The sequence below is a fragment of the Staurois parvus genome, unplaced genomic scaffold (genome assembly GCF_062004578.1).
Source record: "Staurois parvus isolate SC_StPar_1 unplaced genomic scaffold, SC_StPar_1.0 ptg000165l, whole genome shotgun sequence".
NCBI classification, from domain to species: domain Eukaryota; kingdom Metazoa; phylum Chordata; class Amphibia; order Anura; family Ranidae; genus Staurois; species Staurois parvus.
In genome coordinates this window covers 17742169-17759435 of record NW_028317961.1, presented here as the reverse complement: position 1 = coordinate 17759435, position 17267 = coordinate 17742169, and the positions used below count along the sequence as shown (strand labels likewise).

At 43.6% G+C, this 17267-nt stretch overlaps 1 pseudogene; it reads left to right on the top strand.

The window, feature by feature from the left end:
* The first annotated feature begins 12364 nt into the window (after nucleotides 1-12364).
* LOC149462931 (zinc finger MYM-type protein 1-like) lies at nucleotides 12365-13857 on the top strand (annotated as a pseudogene).
* The last annotated feature ends 3410 nt before the right edge of the window (nucleotides 13858-17267 follow it).

Sequence of the window (17267 nt, the reverse complement as noted above, 5' to 3'; positions counted from 1 at the left end):
TGTTGGTAATAAGCATTGTCTTTCGAATGAGGCATTGGAAACATTAGGTTGATATGGTAAGATACAATCAGCATAGTGTTTACATGTCACCAGCTGTATACCATCATCACCAGGGCCTTACAGTTGGGAAATTAACTGGTCTCCAGCTGCACCTCCTCCAGTGGAATTGGGGAGTCTAGTAGGTTGCTATGAGCCATGCATAATGAAGGACACTCTATATTTTGTTATTTTATTTTATAATGGTTAAGAGATTCAACTGAATATATTAAGTTATAAAGGTATAAATCAGAATATAGATTTACTACTTCACCCAGCACTATGTCCAGGGAGTTAACCATTTTGCCATTATGTGATAGAATTGCACCTATCCCTGGGGAGGTTCCAGTACAATTAAACAATTTTAGCAAGAGAGTGATCAAGCATCTCCCCATCTCATAATATATAAATTAAAAAACTATTGTGTGCAGCAGGATAGGTGGTCTACTGGCTCAGCACATCTTAAGCAGGTTGCTGTACTTGTTGTTCCACCTGGTGCTCTTGACTCATAGTAGCTTTTTTAACAGCAGAAATGTTGGATATAGGTAGAACTCATAAAAGTGCCCGAAATGCTTCCCAGCTTTGGAATGGGTCATTATAATATTCATGTGCTTTGAAAAACTACAATATTTGTCATTCAGTCATGTCATGGGAAGGAAAAAAGTGCATCTAGAATGCATTTAGCTTTCAGGGAGCCTTAGTAAGGTTACTGGGGTGTTTAACATTAAGCCAGACTGTAAGAGGACAGTGGACAGAGATACCATTAGGAGCATATTGAATTTTGGTGATTAATGAGGCAGTGACAGAGGACAATGACAGATGGGTTTTTAACAAGAAATATTGTTTGTCAGTAGGTACCTATGCCACCAAAAGTCGATCCATTCCTCCTTGGCAATGAAGGAAAAAGAACAGTCCCTCTAACCTCTAATACTGAGTTGTTAGGTGGATGCCTGCCTAAGGATGGGCTTAAATAACAACCAGGAAAAAAAGAGGAACATCAGATTTATCCACGAAGTATATCAACAGAATCTTCAAAGTTTCCCTGGTAAAAGGAGGAGGAAAATATATAACCACTAGATACAGCGAACAACCTATGATATAAAAATACAAATCGACCTTCTCTATCCACAAGAAATTTAAACTCATGTAAGTTCAGGGAGTGGTGAATTAATACACTTACACTTCCCGAATAGAAAGTGTGATTGAAATGATACATATGGCCAATCCAGGAGTATCAAAAAGCAACTCAAAGTGTACCTTGTTATGTGTGTTTCCTGGAGGACACAAATTGCAGGTTGGTACTTGCAAAGACAAGTGAATCATGGGTCTTTTTAGGGGGCTATGCATCCCTCTAACATTCCATGAAATTATGAGAACATTAATCATAAAACTTGTATAGTGCACCTTTCGTAACATGTTACATGTTACACCCATATTCAGGGTGTGACATGTATTGTTACGATCAGACTGGCCCCCGCTCCCCCCCCATCCCTGCTTTGACAGCTAGCGGGGGATCTTCTCCTCCCTCGCTAGCTGTCACATATAAAAAACGAGGCCATGATGGGCTACACCCACACAGCCACATCATTCATTCACAGTCATCTGTACATGAGAGACTACAAGTCCCAACAGCCTTAGTGGCTGTCAGCTTGTAGTCCTCAATGAACTACCACAGCGCTGTAAAGTGCCATGGTAGTTCATTCATTCTTCCTGCTAGTATATCTTCTTGCTCGTACATCCAATATGAGCAAGTAGATATACTGACAGGTTGTGCAGGAGACCTGCATGGCACCACTGATCAGCAGCAATGGTTTACATGCTCCTGTAGACAAAAATAACAAATGCACATTTTTTACCTACAGCCTTCAGTATTAAAATATGAATCGACCTTCTCTATCCACAATAAATTTAAACTCCTGTAAGTCCAGGGAGTGGTGAATTAATACACTTACACTTCCCGAATAGAAGGTGTGGATGGAGTGATACACAAGGCCAATCCAGGAATATCAAAAAGCAACTCAAAGTGTCCCTTGTTAGGTGTGTTTCCTGGAGGACCCAAATTGCTGGTTGGTACTTCCAAAGACAAGTGGTAATCATGGTTCTTTTTACCAGGTTATGTATCCCTCTAACATTCCATGAAATTATGGGAACATTAATCATAAAACTTGTAAATTAAAGGATAAGTTCACCTTTCATAACATGCTACATGTTAGATCCATATTCAGGGTGTAATATGTAACATGATACAATCAGACAGGCCCCAGCTCCCCCCGATCCCTGCTTTGACAGCTAGTGGGGGATCTTCTCCCCACTCGCTAGCTGTGTGGACTCCACCCATACAGCCACGTCATTTATTCACAGTCATCTATGATCTACACTCGCCTATGCTCTCACCTCAACGACAACCACCTCCTCGATCCCCTACAGTCCGGCTTCCGTCCCCTACACTCCACGGAAACCGCCTTACTCAAACTCTCCAACGACCTGCTAACCGCCAAAGCTAATGGCCACCATTCAGTGCTCCTACTCCTTGACCTCTCTGCGGCCTTCGACACAGTCGACCACCCCCTTCTCCTCAAAAAACTACACTCCCTCGGCCTCAGAGATTCTGCTCTCTCCTGGCTCTCATCCTACCTGTTACAACGCTCCTTCAGCGTTACCTATAATGCTACCACCTCCCCCTCACTCCCCCTCTCTGTTGGGGTCCCTCAAGGCTCTGTCCTTGGGCCCCTTCTCTTCTCCATCTACACCTCCTCCCTTGGCCAACTCATACACTCTCACGGCTTCAACTACCACCTCTATGCTGACGACACACAAATCTATCTCTCAACCCCCCACCTCACCCCCTCGGTCTCCGCCCGAATCACACACCTACTGAGCGACATATCAGACTGGATGTCGCTCCACTTCCTTAAACTGAACCTCTCCAAAACCGAGTTTCTTGTCTTCCCCCCAGCCCGGACACCACCCCCATTAACTTCTCCATCACATCCAACAATGCCACCATCAAACCCGCCCCACAGGCCAGAGTACTTGGTGTCATTCTGGACTCCAACCTATCCTTCCAGCCCCAAGTCCAATCTTTAACTAACTCATGCAGACTCCACCTCCGCAACATCGCCAAAATACGCACGTTCCTAACCCCAGAAAACACTAAACAGCTCATCCACTCCCTCATTATATCACGGCTTGACTACTGCAACTCCCTCCTCACTGGCCTGCCTCGCCGCTGGCTATCCCCACTTCAGTTGATCCTGAATACGGCTGCCAGACTCATTCACCTTTCCAACCGCTCCGTTTCCGCCACCCCCCTCTGCCAATCCCTCCACTGGCTTCCGATTGCGCAACGGATCAAATTCAAAATCCTAACACTGACGTACAAAGCTGTCCACCATACTGCCCCGAACTACATCACTGACCTAATATCCAAGTACCGCCCAGCACGCACACTCCGCTCCTCACAAGACCTCCTTCTCTCTAGTTCCCTGGTCTCCTCCTCCCATGCCCGCCTCCAGGACTTCTCCAGGGTGTCACCCATCCTCTGGAACTCCCTGCCCCAACCCATCAGATTATCACCTACTCTCCTTTAGGCGCACCCTGAAAACCCATCTCTTCAGGGAAGCATACCCCACCCCCTGCTAACTTGCCGACCTCCTCCATTCTTCCTACCACTCCATCCCCCACAGCTATCTCCTTCTGTACCACTATCCCCTCCCTCCTAGATTGTAAGCTCGAAAGAGCAGGGCCCTCAATCCCCTCATGTTTTGCACTGTATTGGTTCTGTTCTGTCACATGTTCTGTCCCCCTTTGTAATGTACAGTGCTGAGTGAACTATTGGCGCTTTATAAATACTGTATAATAATAATAATAATCTGTGAATGAAAGACTACAAATCCCAACATGCTTAGAGGCTGTCAGCTTGTAGTCCTCAATTTACTACCACAGCACTATAAAGTGCCATGGTAGTTCATTCATTCTTCCTGCCAGTATATCTGCTTGCTCGTATATCACGTATGAGCAAGTAGATATACTGACAGGTCTGCAGGAGACCTGCATGACACCGTGGTCAGCAGCAATGGTTTACATGCTCCTGTAGACAAAAATAACAAATGCACATTTTTTTACCTGCAAAAAAATATGTATTATAAGTTATTGAAAATAGTATCAGTCAAGCAACTCCACCCTAGTGCCACTGGAAGTCAAATAGTCACCATCTATGGGATCAAGAAATCTCAGGATTCAGTGGACCGAATGTTGATTGCAGAACTCATGGACTCCCACTTGGCAGTCTGGAGTCAATGTGACAGGCACTGTGGTATAGAGTATCAAAAACTGAACCACTCTGGAAGATAGAACTCAAAAGAGGAAGAAAATTAACACAGCCATGATTAAATGCAACAATTCCAAAACAATGTGATGGAAGCATTGGCTGAATGTCAGTTTGTGACCAACTTTTTTTTTGGTTTTATGGGTCATCATGCATTCAAATCCACTAAGCAGCTTCCTGGGTAGGCTGCTGGTGTATCCTAAGTAGTTTTGCCTGGTTTGATGCAGTAATATGTCTTAGGGCAGAATTGGAATGGGATCAGTAGCAGGAGCTCTGTGAGATGCAGCCGCTTACTTGCTGCGCTTGGTCACACCTCCCAAGTATATATTCTTAACTCAGAAAGTACTTTCGATTACCCTAAGCCTCCTAAAAAATTCCAAATGCCTTTATTTTGCTGCTGTGATCCGACTTTCTTTTAGAGGGTGGCTAAGTTTGTTTTTCATTTTCTAAGTGTATGTAGGCTAAAAAAAAAACAGAAGCAGAAGTGAAAGGAAAAGGAGAGGTTTGGAAGCTCACAGAGGGCATTGCAAGGAGGCATAAAAGCACAGTAAGGAACATTTTCATGAAAAATACATTGCAGGGCTACTAAGTAGTGTATGCGTATAGAAGATTTTTTGGGAATACGAATATTATTTAATGCTACTTTAGATACCACCAGAAAAGATCACTATCTGTCTAAAAAAAATGTGGTCAAATTACAGGCTTGAGGTTTCTCTAAGACTATATGTGGTTTTACAGAACAGTATGGCTTCATGGACAGAAAATGTTGGCAGCACATATTTGTAGATTTTTTTTTCCTGGTAAAATGAGCACAAAACAGTTTTTCAGGTTATTTCAGCATCCACACTCGCTTTTTTATTATGTAGTACTAAGCCTGCTTAAACCTGTGGGAGAAGCAGCTACAACATATCTAATAGCCACAGTAAGGTGACTTCTAAAATAAATAAATACATACAGCTAAAACAGTAATATCTTGGTAAACGTTAGCCATTGGCACAATAGTTTAATGACAAAGATTGTCCTCTTTAAAGGGTTATTTAGGTATCTTAGGCCTGTTATTTTTTTTAGAAGTGGATGAAATTATGGTAATATAATGGTACTTTGATGCATACTAGTTAATGTACAACAATGTGGTGACATGCTGCAAACAAAGGGCAGCTCCAGCAACTGTTCAGCATCAACATCACCCCCCATGTAATATAATTGTAGCAGTAAATAAAAAAATAGAAAAACTCTAAATAAGAGAAATATATTCTGCAGGGGGTCAGCAGCTTGTAGGGAAGTACAGTCATTGCTGATACAGAAACAAAGTAGTTCTAGTGTGTTCTAGAGTGTTGAGTGTACAACATGGTGGTAGTGGTGGGGGCAGCCTAAGTATATATAGCCCACCATTGCCTTTCACAGTATAGCACAGTATATTTCCCAACAAAGAATTGTCTTTAGCATTTCAACACACATAGCACATTTTGCCATGATTTGCTGCAATTCTACCCAGAATTCAAAATCGTGTAATGTGATGTAATGTGCCTTAAGGTAATTGAATACATCCATTTATTCAGGGGACCATAAATCTACAGATTACAGACAGGAAGGGTTTAAATGTAACATTTATTCAAAACTGTGAAAACAGTTGATGTACGTGTGGAAAAAAGAGTAGAACAACCAAGCTAATACAAGCATATCATTGTCAGGGCAGGGCTGTGGAACGGACAGGTAGGCCTAGTGGCAGGGTAAGGCACTGGCTGACGACAACCACCACCAACAGACCAAAGTCCCTCAGGGCGCGGAGTCTAAGTCCCAGGCTGCCCTTCACCAGGGCCCCTGATGGTGGGGATGGACTTGACGCAGCCAGGAACCAGGTCGCGGCCCCCGAGACAGCACGGCTGCGGTAATGGCCGCCGCCAATGGCGTGTAGCTGGTGAGAATGACAATAGCGTAGTCAGGCAAGCCGAGTCGACAACAACAGGACAAAACAGTACAGAACAGTAGACAGAGAATCACAGGTCACGGGCCAGGTTCAGCCACGGAAGGTCAGATCGAAGGAAAACACAGAGAATGGTCTTAGTCACAAGCCGAGTCAGAATACCAGAAGAGTCACGAGCATATACACAGAGCTGTAGCAAGACAAAGACACAAGACACAAGTGCAAAGAGCATGTGCGGATCACAGGCTTATATGTACTCAGCCACACCCCTCTGGGGGATGGACCTCAGAGACCTGAAGACATAAAAGCTTCCCACCATGCTCAGCAGAAATCCAAGATGGATGCCAGCACATGGAGTAACATAACCTCTGGGAAAAGGTAGGACCTTGACAGTACCTCCTCCTCAAGGGCCCCTCCCCCTCCGCGGCTCAACAAAAGGTTTCTGAGGAAAGCGGGTATGAAAAGCGCGGAGGAGGGCAGGAGCATGGACATCCGCGGAAGGAACCCAGGAACGCTCCTCGGGACCATAACCGTGCCAATGAACCAGGAACTGTAATCGACCGCGCACCAATCGAGAGTCCAGGATCCGACTCACCTCATACTCCTAATGACCGTCAACCCGAATGGGACGGGGCCGAGGCAGAGAGGCAGTGAAGCGATTGCAGATCAGAGGTTTCAACAGTGATACATGAAAGGTATTGGAGATCCGCATCCCAGGTGGAAGGGCAAGGGCATAGGCCACTGGATTCACCTTGCGGAGAATGCGAAAAGGACCGACAAAACGGGGAGCTAGTTTGGGTGTGGGCACCCGAAGATTGAGGTTACGAGTAGACAACCACACCCTATCGCCGACCTGGTATGAAGGAGCGGGCAACCGTCTGCGATCAGCCTGGAACTTCTGACGCTGAGCCGAGTCCTTCAAAGCCCTCTGGATCTGCCCCCATGAAGAACGCAGGGCAGCAAGATGGTTCTCCACAGCCGGAATGTCCTGTGGTGAGAACCTCTCAGGTAATACCGCGGGTTGGTACCCATAGTTGGCCATGAAGGGAGACATCCCGGAGGAGGAGTTGACCGCTGAGTTCCTGGCAAACTCTGCCCAAGGCAGGAGATCAGCCCAATCGTCCTGATGGTCCGAGACATAACACCTAAGGAATTGTTCTAAGGCCTGATTGGAACGCTCCGCAGCCCCATTGGACTGCGGGTGGTAGGCTGAAGAAAAGGAGAGACTAATACCCAACTGGGAGCAGAAGGCGCGCCAGAATCTGGACACGAACTGACTCCCACGGTCCGAGACAATCACCTTGGGCAACCCATGCAGGCGAAAGATCTCCCTGGAAAAGACCGTGGCCAGTTCTTGCGCTGTTGGTAACTTCCTGAGTGGAGTACAATGGCACATTTTGGAAAAACGATCGACGACCATGAGAATGACCGTATGACCCCGAGACACAGGGAGGTCTACAATAAAGTCCATGCCCAGGTGTGACCAAGGACGCTCCCCATTGGGAATGGGTTGCAGAAGACCCATTGGAAGATGCCGTGGAGATTTATTCTGGGCACAGATCGAACATGCCGCTACATAAGAGGCGATGTCGGCACGGAGAGTTGGCCACCAGAACAACCGAGAGACGACCCAAGACAACTGGTTCCTCCCCGGATGCCCGGCAGTTTTGGAGTTATGGTAAGTATGCAGCAGACGGGTATGCAACCCCTCGGGTACAAAACATCTACCCTCTGGTCTCTCGGGAGGAGCGTGAGTTTGAGCAGCCAAAATCTGCTCCCCAAGGGGAGAAGTCAGACTGGTGCGCGGTGCGTGCCAGCAGAGTTTGCAACGCCTGAGCGAACTGATCCAACAGGAGATCCTGTTGATCCAGTCTGGTGACCAACATTGGAAGCGAAGGCGTACCTGCACCGTCAGGATTTGTGGCACTTGTGTAATGTCAGGGCAGGGCTGTGGAACGGACAGGTAGGCCTAGTGGCAGGGTAAGGCACTGGCTGACGACAACCACCACCAACAGACCAAAGTCCCTCAGGGCGCGGAGTCTAAGTCCCAGGCTGCCCTTCACCAGGGCCCCTGATGGTGGGGATGGACTTGACGCAGCCAGGAACCAGGTCGCGGCCCCCGAGACACCCCGGCTGCGGTAATGGCCGCCGCCAATGGCGTGTAGCTGGTGAGAATGACAATAGCGTAGTCAGGCAAGCCGAGTCGACAACAACAGGACAAAACAGTACAGAACAGTAGACAGAGAATCACAGGTCACGGGCCGGGTTCAGCAACGGAAGGTCAGATCGAAGGAAAACACAGAGAATGGTCTTAGTCACAAGCCGAGTCAGAATACCAGAAGAGTCACGAGCATATACACAGAGCTGTAGCAAGACAAAGACACAAAACACAAGTGCAAAGAGCATGTGCGGATCACAGGCTTATATGTACTCAGCCACACCCCTCTGGGGGATGGACCTCAGAGACCTGAAGGCATAAAAGCTTCCCACCATGCTCAGCAGAAATCCAAGATGGATGCCAGCACATGGAGTAACATAACCTCTGGAAAAAGGTAGGACCTTGACAATCATACTGTATATACTACATGCTAAGAAACATTATTGACTTACATCTATGGAGTTTTTACCTGCAGTGTTTTTTTAACAGTTTGGAAAATCCTGTTGTGGCATTCAACACTGGCATAGGAAAAGTTAGTTGTGTCCAGTTCTGGAAATCTCATTTACAAAAAAATATTGATAAGATGTAACGAGTCCAGAAATGGGTAACAAAACTGGTGATAGGTCTGGGGGGATAAAACATATCAAGAGCGACTTCAGAAACTTAACATGTACAGTCTGGAGGGAAGAAGGAAAAGGGGAGACATGACTGAATTCTTTAAATACATCAAGGGGGTGAATAAAGTTCAGGAGAGCAGTATTTTCAACATGAAACCAAAATCAAGAACGCGGGGACATGTCCTTAAACTAACTGGAGGAAAGTTCAAAACTAATCTCAGAAAGTACTATTTACTGAAAGAGTAGTTGATGCTTGAAATAAACTTCCAGCAGAGGTGAGCCAGTCAACAGTAAATAGCTTCTAACCTATTTACAAGCATAGATCTATACTCAGACAAAATAGTTAACAAAAGAAAACAAAAAGACAAAACACCCCCCCCCCCTAAAAAAAAAATGGGCAAACTCGATGGACCACTCCTTTTTTCTGCCATCCCTTTTCTATGTTTCTGTCTAAAGTGACTACACACACAAGAAGTCATGAAGTAACATTTGTGTACCTTATACAGTATATACACAAAACTGCCAAAGGTATTGGGACACCTGCCTTTACACGCACATGACATTAAATGGCATCCTAGTCTTAGTCCGTAAAGGTTCAATATTGAGTTGGCCCACCCTTTGCAGCTATAACAGCTTCAACTCTTCTGGGAAGGCTGTCCACAAGGTTTAGGAGTGAGTCTATGGGAAGGTTTGACCATTCTTCCAGAAGCGCATTTGTGAGGACAGGCACTGATGTCGGACAAGAAGGCCTGGCTCACAGTCTCTGCTCTAATTCATCCCAATGGTGTTCTATCGGGTTGAGGTGAGGACTCTGTGCAGGCCTGTCAAGTTCCTCCAAACTTGCTCATCCTAGTCTTTATGAAACATGCTTTGTGCACTGGTTCGAAGTCATGTTAGAACTGGAAGGAGCCATCCCCAAACTGTTCCTACAAAGTTGGGATCATGAAATTGTCCAAAATGTCTTGGTATGCTGACACTTTAAGAGTTTCCTTCACTGGAACTAAGGGGCCAAGCCCAACCCCTGAAAAACAACCCCACACCATTATCCTTCCTTCACCAAACTTTACACTTGGCACAATGCAGTCAGGTGAGTACCGTTCTCCTGGCAGCTGCCAAACCCAGACAAATCCATCAGATTGCTAGACAGAAAAGCGTGATTTGTCACTTCAGAGAACACGTCTCCACTGCCCTAAATTCTAGAAGCAGCATGCTTTACACCACTGCATCCATCACTTTGCATTGTACTTGGTGATATAAGGCTTGGATGCAGCTGCTCAGCCATGGAAACCCATTCCATAAACTTCTCTACACACTGCTGTGCTAATCTGAAGGCCACAAGAAGTTTGGAGGTCTTTAGCTATTGACTCTGCAGACAGTTGGCGACTTCTGCGCACTGTGCACTTCAGCATGCGCTGACCTCACTTTGTCATTTTACGTGGCCTACCAATTCATGGCTGAGTTGCTGTTGTTCCCAGTTGCTTCCACTTTGTTATAATACCACTAACCGTTGACTGTGGAATATTTAGTGGCAAGGAAATTTTATGAATTGACTTATTACACAGGTGGCAACCTATCATGGTACCATGCTTGAATTCACTGAGCTCCTGAGAGCTATCCATTCTTTCACAAATGTTTGTAGAAGCAGTTTGCATGCTTAGGTGCTTGATTTTTTACACCTGTAGACATGGAAGTGAGTGGAACACCTGAATCCAAAGATTTGGAGGGGTGTCCCAATACTTTGGCAATATAGTATATGTATATATATATATATATATATATATATATATATATATATATATATATATATATATATAAAATGAATTAGGAATAAGCCTGTCAGAACAGGCAATATTATGGAGTTAATTCACTAAAGAGATTGTTTAGTCTCCAAAGTGCATGTTCACTGAGCTTAGTGCATAAAGTCAAACCATATTTTCTATAAGGCCCATGCACCATAAATATAATGCAAATTTCTGGTGCTTGGGATAACCTGGAGCTGCATACAGCTGCCCATAGCAATGCATAGCTCTATTTTATTACTGTAAAATAGCATGCACGTACATAAGTAATGTTTAGAATGCATGAAACCTACATTTGGGATATTACATCTGTGAACATTGCGGTATTTTGTGCTAATAGTGGCACATAGCTGCACAGAAATGTATTCACCCATTCATGTCTATGGGCATGTACGCAGCTCCAGGACATCCGGAGCACCAAAAAGGCGCAGTCTCTTTATGCTGTATGGGCAGCCTAAAGTGAACATGCGTTCACTGTATTACTAACATTTACTTTGCAAAGTGAACATACACATTGCAAAATAAACATTTACTTTGCTAAGTGAACAGCCTCAATCAACCCCTATAAATAATTTCAAGTAAAGATCATTTTTAAATCTTTTTTAGTATTGTATGGATTGATTTTTTTGTTCTTCCTAAAATCACTACATTCTTTTGCTTTTATTTTTATAAAATTACAACTGTTCTTTTAAATAATGATTCAGTGTTCTGCATATACATATTTATGAATGCTTTTAATTACTGCAAATGAAAGAATATGCTGCTTAAACCACTGTATTTTTGCAATGTTACTTAGGTGCCTGTAGCTTCTTTCTGACCAAAGGATAGGCACAAGAGACAAACCTAACATTAATTTTTTATTCTAATGTGCTCCGCTGCAGAATTACACGCAAAGAAACCTCAGGCCTTTTTCTGAAAATTGTAAACATTTATGGATTCAGCAGAAAAGATTTAATTAATTTCATCGTGAGGGTGTATTTTTAAAAACTAATGATACATGTTTGGGTTTTCTTTTGTATTTTAAGTTCATTGCAACAGTAAACTTTAACAGATATTTTGCTAAAATATTACCAGTGCTGTCCCTGGGTGGGTGTGGGGTGTGCAAGCACCGGGTGACACCAATCGCACAGGGTGACACCCATGGTGTTACTGACACCAAAATTTAGAAAACAGTAGAAATTATATTTTGGCCCTCTCCACAAGCTTTTGCAAGGCAGTGGCGCCAAATTCGGTTCAAACGAATAATAAGCGCATGCGCCGTTGCCGGGATTAAGGAACAGGAAGGAACTGGCAGTTCCGAACTGCGCATGCCATCGGAGTCGGAGGCTCGGAATCGGAGCCAATCAGCTTCACTGAAGTCAGAACGTTCGACCTCGAACAAGCATGTGCGGCTTGATATGATCACTGGTATTATTGTGTGGTGACAGTGGTGTATTTTTTTCATTGATTTACAAATGTATTAATATATTTTGGGTTTTTTTTATTGGCCAGCAATAGTTTATCATGCCACATGGAGTGCATAAATCAAAGAGGCCAAGTGGATGCCAGCAAAGAAAAGCAAAAGAGAGTAGAATTGATTCAATCAAAACACTGCCTGAATTGATGCTTCGATTTGTCAGGAGATCAGATGATGGCCGCCAAGCCAGCCAGGGTACATCAACAGACACTGCTCCCCAGTCTACAATTCATAAAACTGCTTTATCTGATGATAGCTTGCATTTTTCAAAAGAGAAAATAGTGGAGGAAATGGAAAAAACAGAAGAACAAGGACAAGGAGTACAAGTGGACGAATTTGAAGTAGATACTGAAAGTAGCCCTACCCAAAATAGTAGAAGTGTGTTGATGAGTGAAGATAAGGAGAAAAAATGGAACATCTTATTTGATGTATCTTTCTGGGATATACCAATTCCAGATCATTTCAGAATTGCAGTCATCAAAAGAGTTAGTGCTTGTTTTCAGAATAAAGATGGGCCTTTCATTGTTGTGACAAGGCAAGATGCAAAAGCAAAAGGAGATGTGCGGCAGCTATCAAAAGAATGGTTCTATAAGATGATGCCGAATGGTGAGAAAATATTGCAGTCGTGGATGATTTATTCACTCGAGAGCGAGAAATTATATTGCTTTTGCTGTCGACTCTTTGCTGCTCATATTACAGACACAACATCCAAGTTTGTAACAGGGTTTCAGACGTGATGGAAACTGGGCCCAAAAGTGCATAAGCACAAGGCATCTGAATAACACCTGTGTTGCCTTGAGAAATGGAAAACATTGGCAGCAGGACTAAAATCGCAGAAAACGATCGATGCCAAAAATATTGCGTTAATGGGCATGGTGAAGAAAAGGTGGAGAGATATTTTGCACAGGTTGCTTGATGTCATGTTATTTCTTGCCAAGCAAAGTCTGGCACTCTGTGGCCACAGGGAAGATGAACTTTAATTGAATAAAGGAAACTTTATTGAGATGGTTGATTTGTATCTTATCTCGCACCAAGAACTCAGAATGAGTTTATAAGTGTCCTGGCAAATCATGTGAAGGAGATGCTTGTCATGGATATAAAGTCAGCTAAGTATTTTGGAATGTTCGACAGCACACCTGACATATCACACACCGACCAGATGTCTGAGGTGATCAGGTATGTTAAAATCCACAATGGAAAAGTTGAAGAGAAAAAAACATTTCTAGGATTTATCTCTCTAAAGGGAAAAAAGGCTGATGACCTTAGTTCTCACATTCTTAAAAATCTGGAAAGTGATGGGCTTGACATAATGATGTGTGGAGCTCAATGTTATGATAATGCTGCCACAATGTGTGGAATCCATGGTGGTGTACAATCCCTTCTGAGAAAAAGGAACAAGAAAGTCATTTTTAATGGGTGCATGGACCATTCACTTAACTTGTGTGGTCAACACTCTTTTGCTGAAAATGCCTCATGTGCAACATTTTTCGGTACTCTTGAGAGAATGTTTTCCTTCTTTGCTGCTTCTACTCATCGATAGGATGTTTTCATTGAACAAACTGGAATATCATTGAAAAGACTATCAACAACATGCTGGAGTGCTCACCGTGCTGCTATTAAACCAGTGAAATATAAGTTTGATGAATGTGTGGCCGCGATTGAAGCTCTATGTGATCCTCGTGAAAATTTAGACACAAGAGGTACAGCACAAGGTCTTCTGCGTGCTGTCTGTGATTTTACGTTTCTCTGATACCTTTACTTTTGGACTGATATCCTTGAGGAAGTTAATCTTACACAGCAGTACCTGCAAACAAAGGGCTTAACTCTTGACAAAGTGGTGACCAAAATAGAGGCGCTAAGACTTTTTCTGCATGAGAAACGCAGTCACTTAGTCGAGTAGGCACTTTTAAAATCAGACCAATATGGAATTTCAGTAGAGAGAAGATTACGATTCAGGATGAAAATGGCAGGGGAGAAATTAAGAAATGCTGGACTCACACTGCACAAAGAAAATGAGAGGGCAATGCTTACGTGTACCGATCATTTTCATTCTAAACTCCAGACAAGATCAAAGGACATTAAGGAAGTAGAAAATATGTTTAAAGCTGTTCAAGTCGAAAGTCTATTGTCGGCATCCAAAGAAGAATTGCTGGTGTCCATTCCAAAATTGACTACTTTCTATGATGAGTTATCCGAAGGTGAGCTGTTGATTGAAATACCAAGGCTGCGAAGGCACCTGAAAGCAATAGATATTGACCTCGAAGAAACGTTTTGACATTCATAGTTGAAAGGGACTTTTTAGAGTCTCTTCCAATCCTCTCCCTAAGCCTACAATTATTTCTTACAATCTGTGTGTCTGTAGCTTCATGTGAGAGGAGCTTTTCAAAACTGAAACTCATAAAGAACTATTTGCAATCTACCATGGGACAGTCTAGGCTTTCTGATCTTGCGATATTGTCAATTGAAAGTGATATGGTGAAGAATGTTGATTTTGACGAAGTGATTGACAAGTTTGCAGCTTTGAAGACCAGAAAAGGAAAGTTTTAAATGGTAAGTTTAATGTTAAAATAAAAAATAACATTATTTTATTGCAGTTCTTAAACGCTGTTAGGAAGGATGTTAGGAAGTGTTAACTGATTTTGCAAGTTGCAACTACCGGTCCGGGACTCCGGGAGGTGCGACGGGGACACAGGGAGGGGAAGAGCCCAGCCAGGCTGTGTGTGCACGACAGGGACCGCCCACCTCTGGAGGGGTGACACCACGTGTTACCGCACCGGGTGACACCAACCCTAGGGACGCCTCTGAATATTGCATCTTTATTTTCTGTATATATTTAGCAAGTATTCAGTATATAGTTTACATTGTTATGTTCACTTATTTTCCGCACTAAGAAAAGCTTCTGAATGTAAATAATGTATAACTGAATTCCCTTTCTTACTAATTAATTGTATAGACATTAGCAAATAATTATAGACAACTTTTGTTGTCCCAGTGAAACATACTCTCAAATTAAGATTTTTAGAGACTTGCAATATGATTTAAAGTTATTTGCTTAATTTAAACACATAGAAAGAATCAAGTAAGGGCTTGTTTGTGTTCCCTTCAAGGAGAAAAATTGAAGCGTTACCTATAGCAGATATGTGAAATCTATGTAGGACCTCAGATGGCATTTCATAATGTACTGTGTGGTTTGTTACCATCAACAATGGCATCCCATTTTCTCCAGTTATAAACATATGTACCGTAATTAGGTAATCTCTAGGACAGTGATTCTCTACCATGCTACATGGGTTTTTCCGGGATGCTGCGAGCACTGGACTCAGTTTGCCTTGGATCAGCATCATGATTTACCATGGTTTGGGTGGGCTGGCCACCAGCACCTAAACAACCAATGATGCTCTAGGTCCAGGAGGCATGGAGTTATTTATTGCAATGGTGATGGTGGCCAGCTTGCTCCCACCATGCTAGATCATGCCTAAGATCCAGGGCAGGCAGCATGCAGGGCCTCTTCAAGTATTCAGGAGAATATATTAACCTTCCTTCTACAGACCTCCTCCACCTCCCACCCTCTGCCACTCTCCTGGAGCCATAAAGTAGGGCTCTGATGTGAAATGAGGACTGTATGATTGGGGGAGATTGATGGAGGACTATATGATTGGGGGGCTCTGTAATGGGGGACTCTGTGGAGATGGGGGACAGTGCAACTCTGATGGGATAGGGGGTCTCTGAAGCATAGGAGGCACTCTGATGTGATGTGGGCATCTGACATCATAGGGGAAATCTGATGTGATAGGGTCGTCTGGTTTGAGCGAGGGACTATGTTGCAAAGGGGGGCTCTGATATGATGGGTGACCTCTGATGTTATGGGGAAGCCTGTGATGTGATGGGGAACTTCTGAAGTGAATGTAATTTCATCAAGGCAGTAGTGTGAATTCTCCTAGGCTCAAGTATTCCATTGGTAAGAAACATTTATGTTTTTTACAGTTTAGGGTCCTTTCACAGGGGGACCCGTTTAGCAAACCCGTTTACTTAGCAGGGGATCTCTCTGCTGATCCTCGCTGAGCAAGCAGATGATAGCTCTGTGTCCTCTGCGCAGATACAGTACTGCTCGCTCTCCTCAATGGGTGATCGGATGAAAACAGACCGCCTGTTTGTTTTCATCCGAACCGATCTGATGCATGGAAGGGGAATTGGATCCCCATCCGTCCCTTTTTGGCAGATCGGATTGGATGTCAGCGGGTGTAAATGGTCCGTTTACACCCGCCGCTCCATAGAGGAGAATGAAGGCTCAGATCGGGTCCGCCTGAAATACGGGCAGGAAACTGATGCGCAGATTTCACTTGAAGACCTCAGTTTACATCAGTTTTCATGCTCGCTTCAATTAGTTTTTTAGATGTTGCAGATTCCTGTGCAGAAAAAAAATCTGCACGTGGTGTGAACAGGGTATATAGAGAACAATTAATTTTTTTGTGTCCTTGCAGAACGTGTGTAGAAAACCAACGTCTCTGCATCATGGTGTAAACAAGCCCTTAAAGGGTGCTGCAACTGAAAAAGGGTTGAGAAATGATGCTCTGATTCTTCCACGGATAGTGAAATTATGTAAAACATGCTTGAAAACATGTTTCTTATTCTTTTTTTCAACTATGCTCATTTGATTATCTGTCTGCTTACACCAACATGTTCTTTTTTTGTTTTTGCAACTGTCATTCATATAACTCCATATGTATCATCTGTGTATGCAGCTTGGCTGCATTACAGTAATAAACAAGAAAGGTTTAATTGGGCTTTAAGTGACAAAATCTATGAATTGGAACCCTGGGGGGAATTAAGCACCTAAATAATTGTATTTAGCCATTTTTGTTTTTCAAATACAGTGGGTAAGGATGAGTAATCTCTACTAGGTGTTTATTACTGGCTTCATCCTCATCAACATGCCTGAGGTGATTTTAG